The following is an 11,195-nucleotide window of genomic DNA, read 5'->3' as shown; positions in this document are numbered from 1 at the left end:
TGAGAGGATGAATGAATGAGTGAATGAATGAGTGGATGGATGAGTGAGTGAATGAATGAATGAATGAACAAATGATGGCTCCCCACAATGTGACCGGCCCTGATGAAGTCCCTAGACTGGGCAGTGAGCAGGATACTGCCATCTGGTCCCTCTCTGGAGTTTGAACAAGGCAGTAGAGAAAAACAAGATTAAGGACCTTGTGAAACAGACCCAGAGAATTGAAGGCCACAGGTCTACTCTTCAGCGGCCTTCCCTCTCCCCAGCTGCCTGAAGTGGCCAGAGGAGGGAAACAGGAGGAAGGCGATGTCCCCCCAGGGCCTGTGAATAGCTCATCGTAACCACAAACCTCTCCCTGAGGGGCCAGAGAGCCTCGGTGTACTAGCCATGCCACTGAGCAGGCCAAGCCATGGCTCTCCAGAGCGGCCTCCATAACAGAGAGTCCAGAGAGGGGGCCAGTGGGTAGACAAGAAAAGGAAGTGCTCAGAGGCTGGAGAGATGGCTCAGTGGTTAGAGCACTGACTGCTCCTCTAGAGGTCCTGAGTTCAATTCCCAGCAACCACATGGTGGCTCACAACCATCTGTAATGGGATGTGATGCCCTCTTCTGGTGGTCTGAAAGAGGCTCCAGTGCACTCACATAAATAAAATCTTTAAAAAAAAAAAAAAAAGAAAGAAAGAAAGAAAGAAAAAGAAAAGGAAGTGCTCCTTGAGGGTGCTGTCCTCACTGAGAGATGAGGAACAAAGAAAGTAGACCTGGGAGAGGAGAGGAGAGGACTCTAGGTGGAAGGAACAGTATTCACAAGGCCTGGGGGCTGGATGGGGCCTGATCCTTGTGTAGAGGCACCTAGAGAGTAGGGGTGGTGGGAGAAGGGGTTAGAGGGACACCTGGGGTGGGGCCTGTCTAAGCTCACTCCAGCCCCAGGCTCCGAGCAGCCCACAGAGCACAGCTGCACCTAACCAAGCACCTGTCTCAGGGCAGGTGAAGGCCTCGGGCAGAGTAAAGCCACCGGTCTCCGTGTCTCCGCGTCTCCACCCCTCTGGCTCTGAGGAGAAGTGGCCCTGTTCCCAGCCCATGCCTCGCCTGCACAGCGAGGGGCCAGCGTGCTGTTCTAGAGGACCATGTCCAGTCACCGGGGTGAAGGGTGGAGGGATGGATGGGCAAGACAGGGAATCTGAAGGACGCGCCAGGGTTGACGAAGGTGGCGCTTGCCTTTCCCACTCTCAGTGCTGTGCAGATAGAAGCTGCCGACACGCGAGTCCTTCTTTTAGGCTCATAAAAGATGAATTCTACTTGGTTTCTGGTTGGATGCTTGCTTTCTCTAAGGAGACGCTGCTCCCAAGAAGGAGGGCCTGCCTGCCACCTCCTGCCCTCTGCCAGCTCTGGGGAGAATGGCCCCTCTGGCAATCCGATGCTCAGTCTCTCCTCTGGCTCAGGAGACGAACATGGAGGCTGGAGGACTAAGACAGACTCTGTGGTCCTTCTGTCCTTTTTCAGAGGTCTGAGGGTCACGTTTATACCTATGGTTTATGGTTCTGGTCCCAGGTGTCCTTTCCTATGTCCCCTCAGATACGTCTGCTGGGCGGAGGTGACTGCCCTATGTTACCAGTGATGTTGGAAGTATTAAGAGGCCTGCCTGATGCATAGTGCACAGCTCTGTGGGGTCAGCCTTATAGAGGAGAGGTTTAGGGGTGATGGGGCGGGACGACTTGGCAAAGGATGCTTATTAAGCATGGGGTACGAAGCCTTGGCATGGGGTCTCATCCCGATGCAAGGGACAGATCAGTCAGACTGAGGCACGAGAGGTGCCCTCGAACCAGGGCCAGGCAGGCCGGATGTGTGGGGATGGGGGTAGGGGTGGTGGCAACACCAGGGAGCATTCTGGAGAAGGCAATGACCTCCAAACAATCCTCCCTCTCCCTCTCCACACAGCCAGGGAAACATCCCCTGGTTCCCAGAGCCTTCATCGTAAAGGGGCTCTCTTGCCTCCTCTCGGGGTTGTGGGGTGGAGACTAAACAATGACCAGCTCTCTGAGCTCCTGCTCACAAATGGTCACCGTGAACCTACTGGGTGTTAGCCACGAAGTAAGTGAAACGTAAACTCCCTTGCTGACCTTCTATCCCGGCTTGGAAGAGCAGCAGCAAACACGTATACACACAGCTACCATAGTGTGGTGTGAGGAAGGCGTTCCTTAGACCCCTTCTTCGCAGGGGTGACAGGTAGCTAGGTGTCTCAGGGACCAGCATCCTGGGAGGAGGGGACAGCTCTTGTGCATCCTTGAGGTGGTATGTGTTGGGTGGGAGCGGAGAGAAGGCTAGGCAGTCAAGGGGAATGGGTTTAGCCTCCTTGGGACAGTTCCATTAGAAAGTGTCTCAAGCAGCTGCAGGAGCAAAGGCTGCATGGACACGGGACGGGACATAGGAACTCCATAGCCACTCCCTCCAGCTGCCATTTGTGTCCTTACACATTTCCAGCCTCAGATGGCCTCTTTCTAGAGTTCTTAGGTCCAAGGTTTCCTCTGACTGTGGCTTGTGACTGCTCCACTCCACCCCACCCCACCCCCGCCCCAACCCAGGGTGGGGCCCCTGATCTGGTGACCACCACCTCCTAAATGGGGAGGGTGCTAAGTCTGTCCTGGTCAACTCAGGAGCATCACAAAAGGCCCTTTCACCAGAGGGCATTGTTTGGGGACTGAGAGGGGACCTAGTGCCCTCTTGCCTGTGGGCATAAAGACCCCCTTTCTCTTCTACTGCATCAGTTTCTGGACTGGCGGGGGCAGCGGCTTGGGGGTAGCGTGATTCTGTCCTTCTCTTTCGCAGTGTGTGCAGACAAGCCTAGCCAGACAACAGCAGTGTTTTATAGCCTGCGGTGCTGGGTGGCTGCTGGGGTGGCAGCAATCAGCGTCTACTGCAGGGAATCCCACGGGCAAAGAGCCTTGCACCAGGGTGTGGGGTGCCTATCTATGCACACCCCTAAAAGAGCTGGACTGCTCTGTATTGGAGAAAAGGGGTCAGGTTTGGGGTGCCAAAGGCCTCCTCAGTTCTGCTGTCCAGAGGTCACATGGGCTGGGCCGTCCTCTTTCAGAGTGCAAGCTGTCCTTTCTGAATGGTCGGCCTAGATTTCTCACCCCAGCCCAGGCCAAATCCCTCACTGCAGCTGCTGCGTTCGTTCGGGGCCGGTCAGACCTGCTTTTGGAGGCGGTGGGCCGGAAATAGGAAGTAGAGAGGTCCGCCCAGTGGCTTAGGCAATCTGGTCGTGAAGTGATAATAAGAACCCCCTTTTATGAGACGGCACTATGGGCAAGGTACCGAGATGGCTGAATCTGAGAATCTCTTCCTGCTAATTGGCCCTGGAAACATTTCATCAAGGATAAAGGAGGGGCTCATGAGGCCCCCACCCCTTCCTGGGGAAATATTGTCAGTTAATGGTGACTGGGGGAGGGGTGGCATTCTCTTTAGTAATGTAGGCACTGATGCCTATTTTCCAGTAAACAACCCCCGCGGGTGCTCATGCGGGCAACCCTAATTAAATTCAGCGGCTCTCACTCAGGACACACAAGCAGACATCAAAGTAGGAGGAGATCTACGACAAAGGGCTCAGTAGTAGAAGAGGGCAGAGGTGAGACAGGGTAATGGATAAAATGACCCAAATTCATTACATTGATATGTGGAATTGTCCAGTGATAATAGGGAAGGGATGTGAGGACGTCACCCTCACGGAACATGTACATTGGGCGGGGCCAGTTGAAAGTCTCCTAGGCAGAGGCGAGGGGTATCTGCAAAGGCCGGGGCCCTGGTGGAGTGCAGGGAGGGACCCGTAGCTGAGATGGAGTCTTGCAAGGGCCGGTGGAGAGGGTTGCAAGTCTATCCGCACCAGGAGTCAATAACCTTCCACAAGCAGGGGGAGGTAACTGAGTCAGGAGGCAGTGGGAGCAATGGGGACGGACTCAGGGACACAGCCCAGGTAGCAGGGGCGGGAGTGGTACCTGGGGACGAGGGGTGGCCGAGGCAGTCTGAGAGCTGCGGAGGGAGGAGAAGAAAGGAAAGCCAGAAAGTAACAGAGACAGGAAAGGAAGGAGAAAGCCCAAGAGGCTTGGGGGTGGGGTTGGAGAAGGGGAAAAGGGGAGGAGAGGGAGGAAACGAGGAGCTGAGCTGGGGGTGGGGGCAGGAAGTCTGAGCAGGAGCCACAGCTGGAAGTGGAGTCTGCAGGGCCTGGCCTGACCCACCCTGCTCTGCGGGCCAGAGAAGCACAAGTGGGTTCAATTGGATACGAGTAGGAGCTCCTCTCCAAGAGAAGGTGTGCAGGGAAGGTCCCCTCCTCCCACTAATGAAGCAGCTATCCCTCCTCCCGGCAGGGGACAATCCACCATGACCCTTCAAGGGTATGGACTACACATGCTTCTGTGCGTTGGCAGCACCCAGTGAGCATGGCAGGCAGGGGAAGGGGCTCTTTGACGAAGCTGGACGGTGAGGTCAGTGTGCGCCCCTGCCCAGGTGGATCCTTACCACTTCCTTTGTTCCAGGAAGGTCAGGAAAAAGCCACTGGAGAAGACGGGTGGAGGGTATTTCCAGGGAAAATCTGATTGTTTTCGCGGAATGGACAGCTAGCTGCTGCCCCTCCTGCCCGCCCAGCCCCTCCTCACCACCTCACCTCCACCTCTGCTTTCTTCTTCTCTCTCCTGTTAGCCTCAGGACAAACCCTGGTCTCCCCCTAGCAACCACCCGACCCTGAGCACTGGGGCCTGGATGCCAGTCGTTTGGGGCAGGCGCGCAAGTATGTTCAGGAGTGTGCAGAAGTATCAGTATCGAGCATATGTGAGTGTAAGACCTTGTGTTCATGCACAAGTGTACGAATGTGTCATACGATACACACAGACGTGTTAGAGATGTGAACGTGCAAATACAGGTGTGTGTGCGTGCACAGGCAAATGCCGCCTTCGGTATCACGCACAGAAGTGTGCTTCTGCAGCTGACAGATCCCAGGTGCTTGTGAGGGATAGAGCCAGCCTGTTCATGACCATCAATGCCGTGGTTGACACGGAAGCCGTGACACGTGGTTGGGGAGGAAACAGGACTAAGCTGACCGTCTGAGGCTCTCAGTTTGTTATTTGGGGCCAGGAATGATTGGTTATTCTTTAGAGCCATTGAGTTTTTGAAACAGGGTCATGCCATTTTGCTCAGGATGCTTTCAACTCTCTGACTCCAGCCATCCTTGGAAGAGATGGCCGCGTCTCCTCAGTGGCTGGGGTTTTGGTAAGTATGCGCTACCATCCGAGCTTGGAGCCTGGAGTTTCATCTGTGGTATGAGGACAGCACGTGCCTGTCTCTTAAAAGCTGGTGTTCATGTCCAAGCAAGGCAGGAAGGGTTGGCAATGCCCCGGGGTCCCTGGAGATGTGTTACACTCTAGGCAGGTGCTGTTACTGTCCCCTAGGAGGAGACTGAGGCTCGAGAATGTCAACTGCCCCACATCTGCTCATGGCCAACCTGAGGTTAGACCCCAGGTCTAATTGATTTATGACAGAGTCACGGGCATCTTCTGCAGTTCAAGGCCACACAAAGGTAATACGGAGACAGCACAGAATCCCTTCCCCCCAGGACCCTGAGACCCTCAACTCCTGGCCCTTGAGGAGTGACTTCTCTGAACCTGTGAGAGCTATGGTCCTTTCTTTTCTTTTCTTTTTTTTTTTTTTCTTTTCTTTTTTTTCGGAGCTGGGGCCCGAACCCAGGGCCTTGAGCTTGCTAGGCAAGCGCTCTACCACTGAGCTAAATCCCCAACCCCAATACATATGTATATGTGTGTATGTATATATGTGTATATGTGTATATGTATGTGTGTGTATGTATATGTATGTTGTGTATGTGTGTGTATGTATGTGTGTGTATGTATATGTATGTGTGTGTATGTGTATGTGTGTGTGTATGTGTATGTATGTGTGTGTGTGTGCGTGTGTGTATGTATATGTATGTGTGTGTGTGTATATGTATGTAAGTGTGTGTATGTATATGTGTGTATGTATATGTATATGTGTGAGTGTGTGCCTGTGTGTCTAGGCAGCAGGCACTGTTAGCCAGGCCCCTTTTCTCCCTTTCTCTTTCTCACCAGCCTTAAAACTCACCACAGTGAGTTTGTGCGTGTATATGTATATATGTGTGTGTGTATATGTATGTGTGTGTATGTATATGTATGTGTGTATGTATATGTATATGTGTGTGTATGTGTATGTGTATGTGTATGTATATGTATATGTGTGTATGAGTGTGTGTGTGTGTGTGAGTGTGCGTGTGTGTAAGACTGGGATTCCGCCTTCCTGCCTGTGTGTCTAGGCAGTAGGTAGGCACTGTTAGCCAGGCCCCTTTTCTCCCTTTCTCTTTCTCACCAGCCTTAAAACTCAGCACAGTGAGTTCCAGCCGTCCTCAGAAACGGCTCATCTGCATGGAGACACTGGAACTCCTGGACATTTCTCTTCTCCCTAACCCCTCTTTAGGTATGATCACCTCCATCTGAGCTTGGTCAAAGGGATGTGGCCCATCTCCGGCCTGTCTCTACTTACTTCTGTCTTCCTCCCCTATAGAAACACTTGCCTGGTGTCTGAATGACCGAAGCCTTTGTTGCTAAGCTGAAGACTACCCGAGGGCCACCAGCAGATGTCATGGAGCAGCAAGAACAGGGCCCAGCCCCTTCCACTCCACACTCTTTCTCCAGAGGATTTCCGTTCTCTCCATGTGGGATTCTCCCTATCCGCCCTTCTACCACCCACCCACCCATCATCTACTTGTCTAGAACGCACCTCAGGGTTGATGATGTAGCAGGAACGAGGGCCTGCTTCTGTTGATAGTTGTTTACTCATTTTTTTTCCCAGCTCTGGGATAAAGACATTGGAATCTTTGTTTTGCTGCACTTGTTTGCTTGTCCATTACCTTGAGCACAAGCCACACTTCCTGGGATCTCTCTGCCTCTTGGAACAGTGGTTTTTTCCATGTCCCCTAGGCATGTCCTTAGAATGTCAAAAGCAAAGGTCCTGGGGCAGGAAAACACACGTATGTACGTCTGAGGAAGTGAGTGGGCCTACAGCTAGGGGGAAGGGTTGGGGAAGGGAGGTAAGAGACGAGAGGGGAAAGGGAGTCGCCAAAGTAGAATGCCTGTCAGGATGCCTGGGCCGAGGGTTGGGCATTCCCGAGTCTGTCTTTCACACGTGGTCTCTGGTGCACCGCAGTCACAGAGTCATCCGACCCCACGCCCTGGTCGGCTCTATACAGTTGCACTTGCACGTAGAATAGGTAAAGGCCACCTATTGTTAGGTAAAGGCCACCTATTGTCCCCTCCTTGGGCCAAGCCCAGGCTGGACCTGTCCGGAGGCTCCATTAGTTGGGCCCGGTACAGTAGAGATCCCCAGGGAAGGAACTATTGTGGCCCATAAATAGGTTAGGCGGTCAGGAAACGGGAAATCCTGAAACACAATGAGGCCCAGTGTACAGGGGCTTCCTTTAGGCACAGGACTGGCTTGAGGATGCAACTGGGGCCAAGATCCCCCCTCCCCAAAGTAAGACTCCCTGATCGCTGGCCACAGACGATGCTCTTACCACAGCCCTCAGGGACATTTAAGACTCAACCTCACCCCGGGGGTAGCTCAGGACAGTCCATGAGGAGCTGGGACAGACGGTGGAACAGCAAGGGGACCTCAGGCACCTCCCAGCTGAGCTCTGGCAACAGGCCATAACAGGAGGTGATGGGGCAGCCAGTCCTGGCCAGGGAACAGGGTAGCTCTCCCTATGATCCCTGGGTACTTCTGCCAGGTCCTCTAACCACACTAACCTGCACACCTTCAGAGTTCTCATCCCAGGCTACCCAAAGGATGCATGAAGAGCAGGCCTGTACCTGCACCACGACAGTGGACACAGGATGTGGCCCCTCACTAGAGATTTGGGAACTCTGAAAACACACGTTCCAGAAAGGCTGGCAACACAATTCGGTGTCCTGTAGTAACTCAGTGTTGCACACAAGGGCAGGCAAAATGACTCAGTGGATAAAGGCGTCTGCCGTGGAATCCAATGCACTGAGTTCGAGTCCCAGAAACCACATAGAGAAAGGGGAGGACCAACTCTCACATGTCGTCCACTGACTTCCCTATGCATGGGGGTGTGTGTGTGTGTGTGTGTGTGTGTGTGTGTGTGTGTGTGTGTGTGTGTGTGTGTGTGTGTGTGTGTGTTAGTGCATGCCCATATGTTCACTTAGTGTACACACATTCAATGAATTGGTAAATAAATTTAAAAATGGTCCACAAAATATCAGGACATCAGGGTTGCTAGGGACTTCTCTGTGTTTCTCTGTGCTTTCTGGTCTTTTTTTTTTTTTTTTCCTACAATGGTCTTTATAGTCATAAATAAATAAATAAATAAATAAATAAATAAATAAATAAATAAACCAAACAGAGCACCGGACACCACATCCTATAGCAGAAGGTATTTTGTATCTTTAGCATGAAGTTTTAAATGGGTGGGGGAAGGCGGATGGAAGGCTGTTAGGAAAACAGGATACAGAACTGTATGCGTCGAATGTAAAGGACCAGACCATGAGAAGAGGATCGGAAGGAAAGGCTGATGTCATAAAGGCCCTGTCACCTACAGGACAGTCCCCCTTCCGGGTAGAGCAGGCAGCCCCAGCACTTCTGGCAATCCCATGCTCGCCAGAGAGAATCTTATTGTCTGTCCTTGCTACACCTTTGATGAAGACTTCTTACAGCACCAGTAGTGTACAAAGAAGGGTGCAAACACCGACCGGCTTAAAGGTTTCCGGAGACTTCCTTTAACAAGTATCTGTTTCCATGCTTGTACTCCTTTCAAAGCACATTTCACCTCCGAACACCGCATAGCATGACCTCCGGTTCAGCACCTCTTTCTGGTCCCTTTTCCGTCCCTTCCCGAGTAAATTTTGCACATGGTAAATGTGGTCTTAAGTGTATCACTTAATCAATTACACAAATGATACCATGATCCGGTACACTGTGGGAACATCACACGTGAGATCACACATAGTGAGCCGTGTTTGTGTCCGGCGCATTCGTTCGCCTCGGTATCTGTGCCATTTGCTCATGTTGTTCCATAGCCTGCCGGCTTTCTTTTTCTCTTTGGTGTTTCAAGACAGGGTTCTTTGTGTAACCCTGGCTGTTCTGGAACTTGCTCTGTAGATCAGGTTCCAGGTTGACCTCAACTGAGAGATCTACCTGCCTCTATCTCCCGAGTGCCGGGATTAAAGGGGAGCGCCACCGCTGCCTGGTTTTCATTGTTGAACATTAGCTTAGAGCTTGTTGATAAGCAGCAGGCTGCCTATGGCTTGGTTGTGAATAACTTCTGCACAAATCTTCCTGAGAACGGAGCCAGCCTCTCCTCATATCTGTTAACACTTGTGCTTTTTTGGCTTATCTAATTTGTTTCTCTTTTTCCTGTTAATTTTGTAGAAGCCCTTTGATAATTGAAGTCGGATGCTATCACACACACACACACACACACACACACACACACACATACAGAAACAGAGACAGAGACAGACAGACAGGGAGAGAGACAGACGAGGAAGAGAGACAAAGAGACAGAGATGGACAGAGACAGACAAAGGAAGAGAGAAAGAGACAGAGAGACAGGGAAAGACAGACAAGAAGACAAAGAGTCAAAGACAGACAGACAGAGGAAGAGAGAAACATAGAGACAGACAGACAGGGAGAGACACAGAGAAAGAGAGAAGAGAGGGGGGTGGTGAAGATAACACCAGAAGTTGCTGGTTTAGGAGGGAGGCGGAGACTATAGGACCACGAGTGACAGCTGATGTGGTTGGCGGCTGTGATGGTACCTTTGTGGCTTTGTTTACTTAGACTGGGAGTCTGCTCTCAGCGCTCAGAGTCCCCTCCAGTCTGAGTCTCAGTCACACTGCATCTGAGGCTCCACTCTCGCACCCTGTGCTTCTCCTCCTCTCTAGCCTGCTTCCAGGGCTCTGGCCCCTGCTGTTCATACACCTGAGCCTTTCTCTTTTAGAGTCTGCCTTTGTGGGGCTCACTTCCCCAGACTTCATTTGGTTTTGCTCCCGAAGGCTCTGAGAGAAAAGACCGGTGTTTTCTGAAGTCTGGAGGCTTTGTGTGTTATTTCCCACCGTGTGGCTGCCTCTGTCTTCACGTAACTTTTTCCCTCTTTTGTCCCTGCCTCCATCCCTTTCTCTTCAACCCTCCCTCTGAATGTGTTAGGTACAGGCCTTTCTGCCCCTGAGCTTCACCCCCAGGACTCCGTAGGCTGGTTTTTTTGTTTGTTTGCTTGCTTGCTTGCTTTCAAAACAAGGTTTCTCTGTGTAGCCCTGGCTATCCTGGAACTTGCTCTGTAGACCAGGCTAGCCTGAGATCTACCTGCCTTTGCCTCCCAAGTGGTGGGATTAAAGCATGTGCCACCACCACGCTGCTCTTATAAGGACGGAAGCTGTCTTTGGGATCCACCTGGATAATGGAGGGTGAGCCCATCTCAAATACTTAATGGCATCTACAAGAGGCTTTCCCTATCTCTGACTGCACACACAGGTTCCAGGGGCAGATGCAAAGGGGCCATCATTCAAGTCACTACAGTCTACTTCCTGCCTCTTCAAAATCCACAAAGGAAATGCATTCATCCCACGCACCATTGCCTCCAAATCTTAATCCATCGAACCGAATTCGAATTTTCATTTAGATATTTTTCTCACAGCTAACACGATGATGCATGCCTGTAACCCCAGCACTTGGAAAAATCAAAACCACAGTAACAAAACCAACCAACCAAAGGAAGAATTATTTTCTCAGGAAAGGCTCAGGTCTCGTTATTTACTGGAGGCATGGGTGAGACTCTGGGCTCAGTCCATCCGGAGGCAAATTCCTCTCCACATCTGAGCCCAGAATCTAAAAGATGTGTTTCATGCTTCCAAAATACCACGGTGGAACATCACCCGACAGACACTTCCATCCTAAGGAATGAGAGTAGACGGAAGTAGACAGAATGAGAGGACCACGAAATGTCCCCAGAGGCACGTGGTTCCCAGCTTCTGGTATTCTTTGGGGATATTAAAAACATACTGTTTATTTATGGTGTGTGTGTGTGTGTGTGTGTGTGTGTGTGTGTGTGTGTGTGAGTGTGTGTGTGAGTGAGTATGTGTGAGTGTGAGTGTGAGTGTGTGAGTGTGTAGTGT

Source organism: Rattus rattus, chromosome 17, assembly GCF_011064425.1.
Source record: "Rattus rattus isolate New Zealand chromosome 17, Rrattus_CSIRO_v1, whole genome shotgun sequence".
NCBI lineage: Eukaryota > Metazoa > Chordata > Mammalia > Rodentia > Muridae > Rattus > Rattus rattus.
The sequence above is the reverse complement of the archived record's forward strand: the minus strand, read 5'-3'. Positions refer to the sequence as shown.